Here is a 15,612-nt window from a genome sequence, read left to right as displayed (position 1 = left end):
AGATTTTCTTAAATGTTTTCTTCTAGACATCTGATAATCTTAGGTTTTATATTTAGGTAAGTGATCTGTTTTGAGTTAATTGTTACCAAAGATGTGGAATATGGACCAAGATTCATTATTTTGCATATGGATGCTCAGTTATTCCAGTTCCATTGAGCTGCCTTTGTACCTTTGTGAAAAATCAGTTGACTGTATTTGTACAAGTCTATTTCGAGACTCTCTATTCTGTTCCACTAATCTGTGCATCTATTAGTTTACCAATAACACCCTGTCTTGATTACTATAGTTTCATAGTAAGTCTTGAAAGTGGGTAATATGAGTTCTCCAACTTTTTAAAATTTTTTTTTTTTTTTTGCTATTCTAGTTACTTTGCCTTTCTATGTGGATTTTAGAATCAGATGGTAGATTTTGTTTTTTTTTCAACAAAAAATCCCTCTGGGAGCTTGATTGGAATTGGGTTGAGCTTATAGTTGGGGAGAATTGACATCTTTACAATAACAAATTTTTCAGTTTGTGAACACATTATATGTTTCCACTTATTTAGGTCATCTTTGATTTCTTTCATCAGTGTTTTGTAGTTTTTAGCAAACAGATCTTGAATGTATTTTTTTAAACCTAAGTGTTTAATGTCTTCTGATGCTATTGTAAACACGAGTTTTAAAATTGGGAAGATTAAGTCCTCCAATTTGGTTCTCCATTTTCAAAATCGTTTTGGCTATTCTGGGTCTCCTGCTTTATCATATAAAATTTTAGTCCACTTTGATATTAATAAAGCCACACCAGCCTTCTTTATATTGTCTTTAAACTCTTTTATTTTAAATTAATATATGGTTTTGAATAGTGCTTCCATGGTGTTCTATTTGCAAGCTGCTGGAATGTGATACACCAGAAATGGAACAGCTTTTAAAAAAGGAAATTTATTAAGTTGCCCGTTTACAGTTCTAAGGTTGTGAAAATGTTCAGATTAAAGCAAAGCTATGGAAATGACCAATCTAAGGCATCCAAAGAAAGATACCTTGGTTCAAGAAGGCTGATGAAATTCAGGGTTTCTCTCTCAACTGGAAAAGCACATGGTGAGCATGACGACATCTGCTGGCTTTCTTTCCAGACTTCTTGTTTCATAAAGCTCCCCTGGGGGCATTTTCTTCCATTATCTCCAAAGGTCTCTGACTGCGTGTGCTCTCCTGGCTCTTTCCAAAATGGTTCCCTCTTAAAGGGCTCCAGTAAACAACCCCACCTTGAATGGGTGGAGACACACCTCTATGGAAATCATCTAATCAAAAGTTACCACCCACAATTGGGTCACATCTCAACGGATAATCAAAAAGCTCCCACCCAGCAATACTGAATGAGGATTAAAGAACTTGACTTTTCTGGGGCTCACAAGAGATTCAAACTGGCACATGTGTTATGTATATTTTCAATTTCCATTCTTTTACTTTTAACCTATACCTTTATATTTAAAGTGGGTTTCTTGGAAACAGCATATAGTTGGGTCTTGCTTTTTTTTTTTTTTTTGGCTGGGGTAAAGTTATCTAATAGATGAGCTGTGGCAAGCAAAATGGAAGAGCGTACTACATTCGTGGAGAGTGGAGTTATTAGTGGGTTCTCCAGGAGAGGACAGATGTGCCCAACTCATTGTACTCTCACCTGCTTTCAAGCAACAGTAACAGAAATATCGCAGGATGACAAGGTGACCGGTCTTTCAACAAAACTTTTGATAAATGTTATCTTACTAATGTAGTGGATACAATTGTTAATATCTCCTTTTGTATATGTGAGATCATTGAAGCTCCCAGGTATAGTGGCCTGCCCAAGAATGTTCAGTGTTGGGATCAAGATTTGAACCCAGGTGTGCCTGAAACCTGAACTTAAAAACTTAATCATTAATCCTATGTGGATTAATCCTTATAAGTAAATAATTTGAAGGGGTACCGGCTTTTGATCTTAATCCAAATGATCAATATATAGGTTAAAGAATGTAATTAAAATTTAAACCCCATATTTTAGTTTTCTAGGCTGCTCAAGCAAATACCCTGAAATAGTTCCAATTAAATAATGGGAATTTATTCTCTCACATCTTTTGAGGCTAAAAGAAAGTCCAAATCAAGCTGTCACCAAGGTGATGCTTTCTTCCTAGAGACTGTGGCATTCTGGAGCTAGCTACTGGCGATCCTTGGCCCTTAGCTTGTCGCATGACAGCGTCTCCTGGTTGCTCCCTTCTCTTCCAGTTTCCACTGATGTTCAGTTTCTGGCTGCTCTTTCTGGCTTTCTCCCTCTCTGAATTTCTTCTGTTTATAACCCCAGTAGTAGGATAAAGCCCATCCTGATTGAGGTGGGCTGCACCTTAATTGAAGTAACCTCATTAAAGGGGCCTCCTAACAGCATGCCTATACCCCCAAGAATGGATTATATTCAAGAGCACTTTTTTGGGGGGTATGTACAGCTTTAAACCACCGTACCTTGCAAAGGTTTCTATCTTCAAGGTAAAATGGTAAGAACTTGGTATTCTTCTGTTTGACTTCATTAGAAGCCCCGTGATTTATGGGAGACAAGGAAACAACGATGAAGTTGAAGAATCTATCAACTCATGCTGATGAATTGACATAGGGACGCACCTGCTAATTTGCCCATTTCTTGGGTTTGTGGAAAGGAAGGGTACAGCTGAGTGATTCAGTAAAGGACTAAGCTCTCTAAATTAAGATAGCGAGTGGTGAAGCAGAATGATCCTGACATGTGCTAACTATGTGAGTACACGGACTCTGCTGGCTCATGGTTGTGCATTGCTCTACCTCATGGAATCACCTTTCAGCCAATCCTTGATCAAATAACGAGCCCATTGCAGCAATAAATTATGAGGAAGCATGCCCATTACTAACTCCCTAACTGAGAAAAATCAAGCCTTTTTCTGTTCAGTGCTGTTTCCTGTCATGCATAATATAGCAAATTAATTAGTGGATCTGGCGGCATTTTGCTAATACAATTTCACTCCCTTGCTTGAGGTGAATTATGTTCATGCTTCATTCACTTGAATATTACTCTTCCATGTTTGACGGAATTATGTTATCAGGTGATGATTATATTGCACACGATCTGATTCTAATTATACCAGAAAATACCGACATTGTAAAAAAAAAAAAAAAAAGGAGGTTTCACAGTCTCTACGCTCCATGCCTATGCTGGCTGCTCCATCCCATTTTTAAGGCTTTCTGGACTATGCTTCAGCTGTTTTCTAATGCTTACATCATGTTCTCTTTCCAAACACAATGCCTTCTTGGGCCTGCTTCACCTAATATGTAATTTGTGTAAATTGAGTCTTGGAAAGACATAATGTTTACACTTTATTTTTTTTTTTTTATTAAAAGCATGATGCACTGTAGCAATTGTGATTATTTCAGATGATATCAAAGAAGATAATGTGCTATTTTGTCAAAAACAGCCACATAATTTGAAAAGAAAAGAAAAAAAAAAAGAAAGAAATTCCCTTGCCTGAGAGAAGAGAAGCTAACATTTTGGAGAGGAAGGGGGCAAGGCCATTGAGATGAATGGAGAAGAAACGTAATGGAGGGGTTAAGATTACACACGTTTGGGGGTTTTGAGACTCAGGTTTGAATTTTAGCTCTGCCTTCAACTGATGGCACTTCTTTCTCTTCACCACGCTAAGTGCTCAGTGAAACTGGGGTCCAGAGAGGTTTTTTTTTTTCTTTTTAACTGATTTGCAAAAGCTCTAAGAACAAGATTATACAAAAATACAGGACTGGTATTCACACCTACTGCAGTTCTCCTACCATACCACATTAAACACCAAGCCTCACTTTGACTGGGCAGAGAATGAAGGAGAGTCCCTGGAGACTCCAATTAGAGTAGGTCACTGGGTATCAGAGTCTCTTTTCTTATGAGGATGAAGATGTCATTTTGAGTTGGACTGCGTTCACCTTCCATGAACCTTGTGGACATTGATCGCTGGGAGAGGCTTATAAAGCCTTAGAAAGCTCTGGGGTAAATAGGCACCATGCTGCAAACAAAAGACACTTTTATGATTGATTGAAAAAAAATATATAGGGCACTACTTGAAACTTAGAAAGCCCAAGTGCAAGGTGTAGTTCAGTGTGGTCTGGAGGCTTTGGTCTTTTGTCTGCATTCAACAGGTGGTAGAGCTGGAAGAGCTAATTACTGAATGGGACTTGCTCCTGTTGGGATAATATTCTTCAGACTATAGGTCTACTGATTTTCCAGACTGTTTTTCTTTTGGAGAAACAGACTCATAACTTGCAATAACAAATTGTGTCATTTAAATTGAGCCTGCTTGGCTTTTCCCACTGATTTTTATCTTGCTCGTTGAAGGCCACTTATCCTCCTTTGCCTTGCTAGGCATTATTCCTGGGACTGTATGTGCCGTTGAAAGCCTGACTTTGCTCAGTGGGGAAGATGGCTTGCTTGGTACCTTTTGGACTGGTGGAAGGAACAGGCTATTTTGGGGGATTGCTCATAAGACTCAGAAAGGGGGAAGGGAGGGACATGTTTTTCTCTGTGGAATTTCTGCTCTGAGAAGAGGAAAGGCCAAGGAGGGGACAGATATTTAACACACTTTTATTGAACAATTACTCTATTCTGCATTGTGTTCTGGGTGCTGGGAGAGAGCAGTGAACACAGGAGGCTGGAGTTCCATTCCTGGAGGATCAGGAGTCTGCATTTAATATGGTATGGTGGATAGAGCACTGGAGTGGGAGGTACAGTCTTGATTTTTTGACTAGTAGTTTATGTTCTAGTAGGGAGAGAGAGACATTAAAAAAATGAAAAACAGAGGAGTAGTAGTACAATGGAATGGAGAAAATTCATCAAGGCAGAGAGGTAAAGAAAGGAGAAAGGATGTAGAGGAGGTTTTGATTTTAAACGGAATGTTTAGAAAAGTCCCAGAGAAGGGGACTGTTGTAGTTTGCTAGCTGCTGGAATGCAATATACCAGAAATGGAATGGCTTTTAAAGAGGGGAATTTAATCAATTGCTAATTTACAGTTCCAAGGCCAAGAAAATGTCCCAATTACAACAAGTCTATAGAAATGTCCAATCAAAGGCATCTGGAGAAAGATACCTTGGTTCAAGAAGGCCGACAATGCTCAACGTTTCTCTCTCAGCTGGAAGGGCACATGGTGAACCTGGTGGCGTCTGCTGGCTTTCACGTGGTTCTACCAAAAAGTAAGGGACTGTCTCCAAAATGTTTCCGCTTTTAAAGGATTCCAGTAAGCAACTCCACCTTCAGTGGGTGGAGACACACCTCCATGGAAATCATCTAATCAGAAGTTACCACCACAATTGGGTGGGTCACATCTTCATGGAAACAATTAAAATGCTCCCACCCAGCAATATTGAATGAGGATCAAAGGGCATGGCTTTTCTGGGTTCCACCACAGACTCAGACCAGCACAGGGACTTTTGAGTAAAGACTTAAAGAGGCAAGAAAGTAAGCCATGTGTATATGTACAGGAAGACTATTGCAGAAGCAAAACCAGCCAGTGCGAAGGCTTGAGGTGGGGGTGCTCCTGGTGTGTTTGTGGAAGAGCAAGGAAGCCAGTGTGGCTGGACCAAGGGAAGATAGAGGGAGCGTGCTTGGAAATGAGGTCATCTTGAAAGTAAATGATTGTAGTTTCTTTAACTGATGGCTGCTGGCAAGGATAAAAGAAGTGGCTAGACTTATTTGATTGACAAGGACTTACTACTAGGTATAGGGCAGGACATCTAACTAGGTGCCCTGCTGGACCAAGGGCAGAGATGGTGACATGGTCCTCGAGGAGCTTATAGTCTAGTGCAAGGCTTAATATTAGACTACATGGAAGCATAGAGAATGGTGAAGCCCAGGTTGTGCTACACATGGATTTCTGAACGGAAAGAGAAAATTATAGAGCACTGGGTGGAAAAGAAGACTCTGGGGAGGCAGAATGCCTGGGTAAGAATCACAGCTCTACCACTTACTAATGGTGTGATCTTGAGCAGACCTCTTCACTTTCTATGGCTCAGTTTTTACACCCATAAAATATAGTCTATATTGGAACCTGCATTCCAGGGTTCTGTGAGGATTTATGATGGCATATGGAAAGTGCTTAGCAAATTCCACACACATAATAAGCTGACATTATTATTAAGTGGAGGGTTAGGGAAGGGTTCTGCAAGGATGGTGTCATGGTCAGGTTCATGTGCCAACTTGGCTAGGTGGTGGTGCCCAGTTGTCTGGTCAGGCAAGTGCCGGCCTGTCTGTTGTTATGAGGACATTTCATAGACTTAAATTATGACCACGTGGGTGCCATCCACGTTGGGGGTGTCTTCTGCAATGAGTGATGCTTAATCTAATCACCAGAAGGCTTTTAAGGAGGCTTCAGAAGAGATGATCCTCTCCCTGCTTCAGCCAGCCAGCCTCTCCTGAGAGTTCGTTGAGGACCTGCATTGGAACTGCCAGCTCACGACTGACTCCCTAAAGACCTTGGACTCTATATCCCCATGGTTACGTGAGACACTTTTATAAATTTTATATCTACAGATATCTCTTGCTGATTCTGTTTCTCTAGAGAACCCTAGCTAATACAGATGGTAATCTTGAAGTTACTGAGGTGCCAGGGAGAGGAAGACCCTCAAGATAAGAGAGAAAATGTGATTACATATATTAGTGTGGAGATGACTGAAAGCAGGAGGACAATGGTGACATTGGACTGACTAGAGTAGTGGCAATAAAACCGTCAACTTATTGAGTATTTACATACCTTAAAACATTTAAGACTCATTGCAATCCTATGCGTCATTCTGTAGCTGAAGAAACCAAAGCTCAGAGAAGTGAGGTGACTTGGTAAAGACTCACTGCAGTCCTATACATCATTCTGTAGCTGAAGAAACCAAAGCTCGGAGAAGTAAGGTGACTTGGTAAAGAACACAAAGCTAGTAAAAGGCAGATATGGAACTTTGCCCAAGGGAATTTCCACTGCACAGCCCTTAACTTCTCTTAGATGGTGCTTGTAGGGGTTGGATGGGACTGAGATTACCTTTTAGTCATAGGTGCTTCATGAGCTGTCCATAATGTGAGTAATATAGGGATTATGGTGTTGTCTTTATTAACAGTATATTGAGCTATGATCATTTACACTCTTATGACCTCTAAGAAACAAAGACAGGGTTCTTTGTTGGCTTGAGATGGAGGATTTGACTGCTGGGTGTGACCATGCTCTACAATATCCCCACCAGGCACCTATTTCCATTTTCCTCCTCCTTATGCCTAGGTGATAACAAAGCAGATTAACAAAGGCCCTTTCCATATGAACATAATGGACTTTTGATAAAATCTTACTTTCAAACTTAAGGCCAGGAAAGCTCTCAGGCTCCTCAGTCGTGATATGGGATTCAGCTGACAGACTGAGCTTAAGGGCAACCCAGGGGAGATGATGTTGCCTGGGCACATAGAGTCAGCGGAGTGAACAATACGTCTTGGGAAACAGATGCTGAGAGCCAGGTTGCTAACTTTCAGAGTCCAGAGATTAGAGCACCTTCACATTAAATTGAAGGTGGATTATGTTATCTTCCAGCCTATTTTCTATTAATACTTTTAATATATGAAGTACATTCCATGAATTATTCTTTTGTAATATTTTAAACTCCTGCCTCTTCTTGGAGCAATGTCTCCTGTAGGTTGCTGGTTTTTTCTTCTCCTTCCATTCAGTGATTAAATAAATGTTCAATGAGCATTAGCTTGATGAGGACTGCTGTAAATTTGAAGAGTGAAAACAAGATAGGCTTCCTGTCTTTGAGAAGCTTATATTGTAAAGAATGGCACAGGTAGTGGGTACATTTTAGGTGGTTGCTATATACTTCAATGATTTCTTTAATGTGTCTCCCTACATATATGCATTTCTATATCTATAAATACACACAGAGGCAGATATGTGATATATATATCATAGGGAATTTTGTTTGCAACTTTTTTTTGCAGGGGGAGAGGTCCAGGGTCAGGGAACTGAACCCTGGTCTCCTGTGTGGCCAGCTAGAATTCTACTACTGAACTACCCATGCACCCCTTCAATTATTTTTTAAAATGATAAAGATCAGACATGGATTTAAAATAAAACAGGTTCATTTTTCCCATCATGCTGCTGGTCAAAGCAATTTGTTCAATAACTTGATCAGCATCTCCTTCAATGATGCTGGGAAAATGATGTTATATGAAGTGTATTAGTTAGGGTTATCAAGAGAAACAGAATCAACAGGGAACACTTGCAAATACAAAATTTATAAAACTGTCTCACGTGACCGCGGGAACGCAGAGTCCAAAATCCGTAGGGTAGGCTGTGAAACCAACGATTCCAATGGAGGGTCTGGATGAACTCCACAAGAGAGGCTCACCAGCCGAAACAGGAAGAGCCTGTCTATTCTGAATCCTCCTTATAAGGCTTTCAATGATTAGATTAAGCATCACTCATTGCAGAAGACACTCTCCTTTGGCTGATTACAAATGGAATCAGCTGTGGATGCAGCTGACGTGAACATGATCTAATCTTTTGAAATGTCCTCATTGCAACAGACAGGCCAGCACTTGCCCAACCACCACTTGGCCAAGTTGACACATGAGCCTGAGCATGACATGAAGCTTTAAGCATTAGAAATTTTAGACTCTCCCTGAAATTAGGTGGTTTTAAATTCAATACCAGGAGTGCCTGGGCCATATACTGTATGGCAAATCTTGAGACAGATGAAAGGAATTTGGTGATTTCTGACTGAAACCTTGAATACTTCTCTGGACCTCAGTTTCATCATTTGGAAAATGATGGAGTTGATCTGGATCTTGGTAGTAGAGTCACTTTCAGCTCTAAGATTCTGTGATTTGGAGATCTGGTAAGACCCCATAAGAGTTACTTTGCCTCAAGTTTTTAGCTGATTTATTGGAAACAGCATTATTATCACTTTTTCTACAGTGAGGTAAATTCCATTATTACAAAAGAAGGAAATTGCATGGGAAAAAAACCTTTAACTTATCAGAAATAGCTTTAACTTTTCAGAAGGTAATAAAATATAACTCTATATGCAAAGCTGCTGAAATAAATGGAAAGTAAAACAATCTAGACATAAAACAAATCTGCAGCTACTTGTAATTCCTGTACTGGAATGATGAATTTGATCAAGAATATATGAATTGAAATTCACCAATGTCTTTCACTGTAGTTATTTTCCTTTCAAATTTTTAATGCCAAATAATTTTTTATGCTCTAGAGAATGAGTATGCTCATTTTATACATGTATTTGAAATTGAAATACCTTTTCTTTTTGGATAAATTATCCATTTACTGAAGAAGTTATGGACTTCATTTGTTTTTACATGATAGGACTGTGCAAATGCCACTGTTGACATCTGTTGATTGGAAATTCTTTTCTCTATTGCTTGTTGATTAATACACTCTAGTTATTGTTTTGGTTTCCTTGGATGTTCTGGCAAATACCATGAAATGGGTCGGCTTAAACAAAAGGAATTTATTACTTATGGTTTTGAGTCTAAAAGAAAGTCCAAATCAAGGCATTATCAAGTGATGCTTTCTTTCCAAAGACTAGCATTTTGGTACTGGCTGCTGACAGTTCTTGGTCCTTAGCTTGTCACATGTCAAGGCACAAGGCAGCATCTCCTGGTCTCTCCCTTCTCTTGGGTTCCATTAATGTACAGCTTCTGACTGCTTTCTTTGTGTCTTTCTTGCTCTCTCTGAATTTCATGCTACTTATAAAGGACTCTAGTCATAGGATTAAGACCTATCCTGATTGAGGTGGTTCATGACTTAATTGAAATAACTTCATAAGAAAGTTCTACTTACAACATGGATAGATACTTTTCCAAAGAGGAAATGCAAATGGCTAAAAGGTATATGAAAAGATGTTCAACCTCACTATGAGGGAAATGTAAATCAAAGCCACAATGAGATGCCATCTCATACCTACTACAGTGGCCATTATTAAAAAACCACAAGTGTTGGAGCCGATGTGGAGAAATAGGTACATTTACTTTTGATGGGAATGCAAAATGGTACAATCACTCTGGAAGACAGTTCGGTGGTTCCTCAGGAAGCTAAGTATAAAATTGCCATATGATCCTAATACCATTACTAGATATACACTTGGAAGAACTGAAAGCAGGGACATGAACAGACATTTGCACACCAATGTCTATAGCACACTATTCACCATTGCCAATGGATGGAAACAGCCCAAATGTCTATCAACTGATGAGTGGATAAACAATCTGTGGTAAAAAGTATGATGGGATATTATGCAGTTTTAAGATGGAATGAAGTCATGATACATGCAACAATGTGGATGGACCTTGATGACATTATGTTGAGTGAAATAAGCCAAGAACCAAAGGACAAATACTGTATGTTTCACTAACATGACTCAACTATAATGAGTGAACTCTGAGAGTTGAATTAGAGATCACAGGTTATCTAGAGATAGAAAGAGGGTAGAGATTGGGCAATTGACACTTGAAGAGTACAGAATGTTCAATAAGGTTGCTTGTGAAGGTTCAGAAATGGCTAACCCAATTCTGTATAATGGTAAGACAACCATTAATTGTAATGGTTGTGTAATTGTAAGTGTAGTGAGCAAAACTGAGTGTGAATGTGGTTGAAAAAGGAAGGCTAGGGGCATGTATGTCACCAGAAGGAAAATTCAAGGATAAGAACTGGAAATGTATAACTTAGCAAAACCTAGCGTAGACAGTATGGTGGCTAATTGTATAAGAAAGTTTTTATGTGATCTAGAACAAATGTATGTCACTATTACAAGGTGTTAAAAATGGGATGGTAAATGAGAAAGATACACTTAATGCTGAAGTCCATAGATAATGGTAACATTGTAATATTCTTTCATTAATTATAACAAAGACACTATGCTAAAGCTAAATGTCAACAATAAGGGATTATTAGGGAGAGGAATGGGATGTTTTTTCTTTTCTTCCTTCTATTTGGAAGAAATGGGAATGTTCTCATATAGATTGTGGTGGTGAATGCATAACTGTGATTAAACCAGAAGCCATTGATTGTACACTTAAGATGAATTGTCTAGTGTGTGAATAAAACTGTTATAAAAAAATAAACAAAAACTACAGATGCTGGAGAAGATGTGGAGAAAGAGGAATACCTATTCATGGTTGGTAGGAAAGTAGAATTGTGCACCTGCCCTGGAAGGCAGTGTAGCAGTTTCTCAGGAAGCTAAATCTAAAATTGTCATGTGATTCAGCAATCCCATTACTAGGCGTATACTCAGAAGAACTGAAGTAGGGACACATACACATTTGCACACTGGTGGTTATGGTGGCATTTTCATGATTACCAATAGATGGAGTGGCTCAAGGATCCATTGACTGAGGAGTGGAAGGGCGAACGATAGTGTATATATATATGCTGGAATATTGTGGAGCTGCAGGAATGAATGAAGTTGTGATGCCTGCAATGATGTGAGTGAACCTTGAGGACATTTGGTTAAGTGAAATAAACCAAAAACAAAAGAATAAATATTGTATGCTCTCACTAATGTGAACTGATTATAATGAGCAAACTCTGGGAGTTAAATTCAAGAGCGTAGGTTATCAGGAGTTGGAAAGGGAATAGAGATTCATCAATCAATGCTTAAGAAGTACAGAATATTTTATAAACTTGATTGTAAATGATGGAAATGGGTTGTGCAATACTGTGTGATGGTAGTGCAATACTGTAAGTGTAGTTAACAAAGCTGAGTATGAGTATGGTTGAAGGAGGAAGGCTAGGGTCATGTATGTCATCGGAAAAGTTAGAGGATAAGAACAGACTTAGTGATGGTGGTTGGTTGTACAAGTATAGGAGAGTTCTTTTTTGTTTGTTTGTTTGTTTTTGGTATGCTGTATGGCGGGGTCACATTTCGTTATTTTTCCATATGAGTATCCCATTATTGTAACACCATTTGTTGAATTTATTTGTTTGATTGTTTTGCTTGTTTGTTTGTTTGGGGGGATGTGCATGGGCCAGGAATTGAACCTGTGTCTCCTGCATGGCAGGTAGGAATTCTACCACTGAACTAACCTTGCATTCCCAAGAGAGTTCTTATGAGAATTAGAACAAATGTACATCACTGTTGCAGGTGTTAGTGATGGGACAGTACATGCGAAAAACATAATTAATACAAACTAAGGTCTATAGTTGGCAGCAACATTGCAATATTCTTTAATTAATTGTTACAAATACACTATACCAAATTTCAATAATAGGGGGATTTAGGGGCATAGGATTTTTTTTGGAAGAAATGAGAATGTTCTCATAATGACAATGTTGGTGAATGCATAGCTATGTGATTATACCAAGAGCCTTTGATTGTACACTTAGGATGGATTGTATGGTGTTTTAGTTTGTTAAAGCTGTTGGAATGCAATATATCAGAAATGGAATGGCCTTTAAAAAGGGAATTTATTAAGTTGCAGTTTACAGTTCTCAGGCCTTGAAAATGTCCAAATTAAGGCACCAATAAGAGGTTACCTTCACTCAAGAAAGGCTGATACCATTCAAAACACCTCTGTCATCTGGGAAGTCACCTTGTTGGCGTCTGCTAAGGTTTTTGGCTTTTGGACACTTCTGACAGCTGGGAAGGCATATGGCGACATCTGCCAGCTTTCTCTACCAGCTTTCTGTTTTATGAGGCTCACCCAGAGATGTTTTCCTTCTTCATCTACAAAGATCTCTGGTTATGTGGGCTGTGAAGCATTTTGCAAAATGATTCCTTCTTAAAGAGCTCCAGTAAGCAACCCCAACCTTGAATGGGTAAAGACACGTTTCCATGAAAACCACCTAATCAAAAGGTACCATCCACAATTGAGTGGGTTGCAACCCCATGGAAACAATAAAAAAGATCCCACCCAGCAACACTGAATGAGGATTAAAGAATATGGCAGTTTCAAACCAGCATATATGTTGTGTGAATAAAATTGTTACTTTTTAAAATTCCTACTTACAATAGGCTCATACCTATAGGATTAGGTTTAAGAACATGTTTTTCTCAGTACATAAAACTCCAAACTACCATAGTTATTGATGTCATAATGCTATATAAAATTTTTTCAATATTTACAAATTGTTACATCATTTATATTGTTGGTAGCAGTGACTTTCTCTTTATTTTTAATTTGGGCCATTTATTTTCATGAAATTACTCAAGATTCCCTCTTTCTTAAAACATTTCACAATTAGATGGGAAAAGATAGGCTAACATCATCTTTATCCAATATTTGCAAAGATTAAACAAATAGGCAGGAAAGCCTTTACATGATGAAAGGAAGAGATACCACAGAATTAAATAACTGATTCTCATAATAATTAGGTCTTGAATAAAGTTAGATCTTTATCTGCTTCAGCCACCTGATCTCTTTAAACATGTGGGTTGTGCAACAATGTTTACCTCTTCTATAGTTTTCTTTTTGCATTTCAGTTGTCACTCTTTTCTCTAAGATTCATTCCTTTGGATTTTACATATGTTTGATTTGTTTTATAAATTATTGCTTTTACTTTGAAACAGGCCAATATTGATAGAAGAGACCATAAGAAAAGTAATTTTATACTGTCATGTGTCAGGCTTATGTGTCATCTTGGCCAAGTGGTGGTACCTGTTTGTCTGTTTGGGCAAGTGCTGGGCTGTCTATTGCGATGAGGACATTTCATAGAATTAAATCATGATCATGTTGGCTACATTCACAGCTGATTCCATTTGTAATCAGCCAGGGGGAGTGTCTTCTTTAATAAGTGATGCTTGATCTAATCACTGGAAGTCTTTTAAGGGAATGCAGAAGAGACAGGCTCTCTTCCTGCTTAGGCGGGTGAGCCTCTCCTGTGGAGTTCGTCCAGACCCTCCATCAGAATCATCGGCTTCACAGCTTCCTCTACAGATTTCGGACCCTATGTTCTCATGGTTACATGAGACACTTTGATAAATTTTATATTTACGAATATTTCCTGTTGATTCTGTTTCTCTAGAGAACCCTAACTGATACATATACCAATAGGTAGGAAAAGTCTTTCTTGAAGCTAATGGGCAATGAATGTTAAATTGGTTTTCAGTTTTTGGTGCATACGTTCAAGATACTTGCACAGAACATATTGCTCTCAGGTAAGAGTTATAGTGAAACTTCCACTGAGATAGTGCAGAAAAATGACATTCTTTCCAGAAAAAGTAAGAATACTAACTTTTCCTCTACCGGGCGACTTCCCTCAGGCACTGAGATTGCAGCCATCCAATAAATGGGAGCAGAAAGAGGAGACTTAAAATGTCACAAATATACTTCAATAACTAATTTTCAGCAAATTTGGCAATGAGGTTTTTCCATTCTCCCCTCTTTTTTGTGATGTATATAAGTGTGAGTAGCTGCAGTAGTGTTTTTGGCTGTTGCCTAAAGAAGTTCTGACCCAAGGCCTCAGTGTTACATATCACATACACCCCACAGTCTTAGCTGCTTTGTGAGTGTGGACTTTCTCTTCCACAAAGTCCAGTTTGTCTCCATTTCTGCCTAAGGAAGCTTCTAGTTCCTCTGCTACCTGCTTTGCATGGATTGAGTTGCTCCTGCTATGAAACTCCTAATGAGTAAAGCTATTTTAATCTTGGAGATAAACCACAAACTCCAATGGATTCCCCCAGCTACCTGTTTGGAGTTATTATTGATAGCTAGGAATACATCTCTCTTGTCGGTGAGGTCCAGGGGTTCACGGAACATGTCCATCTCCACTGGGTTGCAAGTACACTTGATGAACTGGGTGACTTTGGGGCTGAAGAAGCACTTGGTCAGAGTGGTCATGAAATTGACTGTTGACAAAGCACTGCAAGGCAAATACGATAACATGGTAGTTTGGCCAGCTTGGAGGATCCAATAGTGAGACATCTGATTGCTGCAGGAGACTGTCTATGTAACTCAAGACCACAGGGTCCATCTTTTACTGACCAGGGCTGCTCCAAGACTCCAGAAGCTGCCTTGGGCCTCACCACCCAAATCAGATTTCAGGAACCTTTGTATTAGTGACTTTCTCTTTATTCCTGGTTGGAAAGACTAAGCATGACGTTTCAGAGAGTAATTTTGGTTTTTAGGGCCTCTGGAAATCCTGACTTTGAGTCCTGATCTAACCCACTTACTGTTTGTGTGGGCTTCAGCAATCCCCTTAATTTATATGAGCAACAGTTTCATCATCTAAAAGTTTGGAATAAAAATAATGCATGTAAAGCGCCTATTGCCTGGAAAATTATTAACAATTAATAAGTGTTATTTGTTATTATTTTAGTCCACTTGTGGACTAGGCAACTATTTCACAATAATAATAATGATGCTGATGATTATCATTGTGTTTCACTGTGAATCAGTGGTCCTGTTCTAATGGCACCCAAACCTAAGCATTCATCAAAATTACTTGGAGGGTTTGTTAAAACACTGATCACTGGACCCCACTTCCAAAACTTCTGATTCAGTAGGTCTGGGGTGGGGCCTGAAGATTGTGTTTCCTAATATCCTCCAGGATGATGCGGATGATGCTGGTACAGGGACCACACATGGAGAACCACTGTTCTAGGAATCTTACCAATATTATCTTAC

The 15,612-nt window shown here is 38.9% G+C and overlaps 1 pseudogene; it reads right to left on the bottom strand.

The window, feature by feature from the left end:
• Nucleotides 1-14,324: 14,324 nt before the first annotated feature.
• LOC143666637 (sentrin-specific protease 8-like) lies at nt 14,325-14,959 on the bottom strand (annotated as a pseudogene).
• Between the last annotated feature and the right edge of the window lie 653 nt (nt 14,960-15,612).

This window comes from Tamandua tetradactyla, chromosome 23 (genome assembly GCF_023851605.1).
Source record: "Tamandua tetradactyla isolate mTamTet1 chromosome 23, mTamTet1.pri, whole genome shotgun sequence".
Classification (NCBI taxonomy): domain Eukaryota; kingdom Metazoa; phylum Chordata; class Mammalia; order Pilosa; family Myrmecophagidae; genus Tamandua; species Tamandua tetradactyla.
This window is presented reverse-complemented; position numbering and strand designations above follow the sequence as displayed.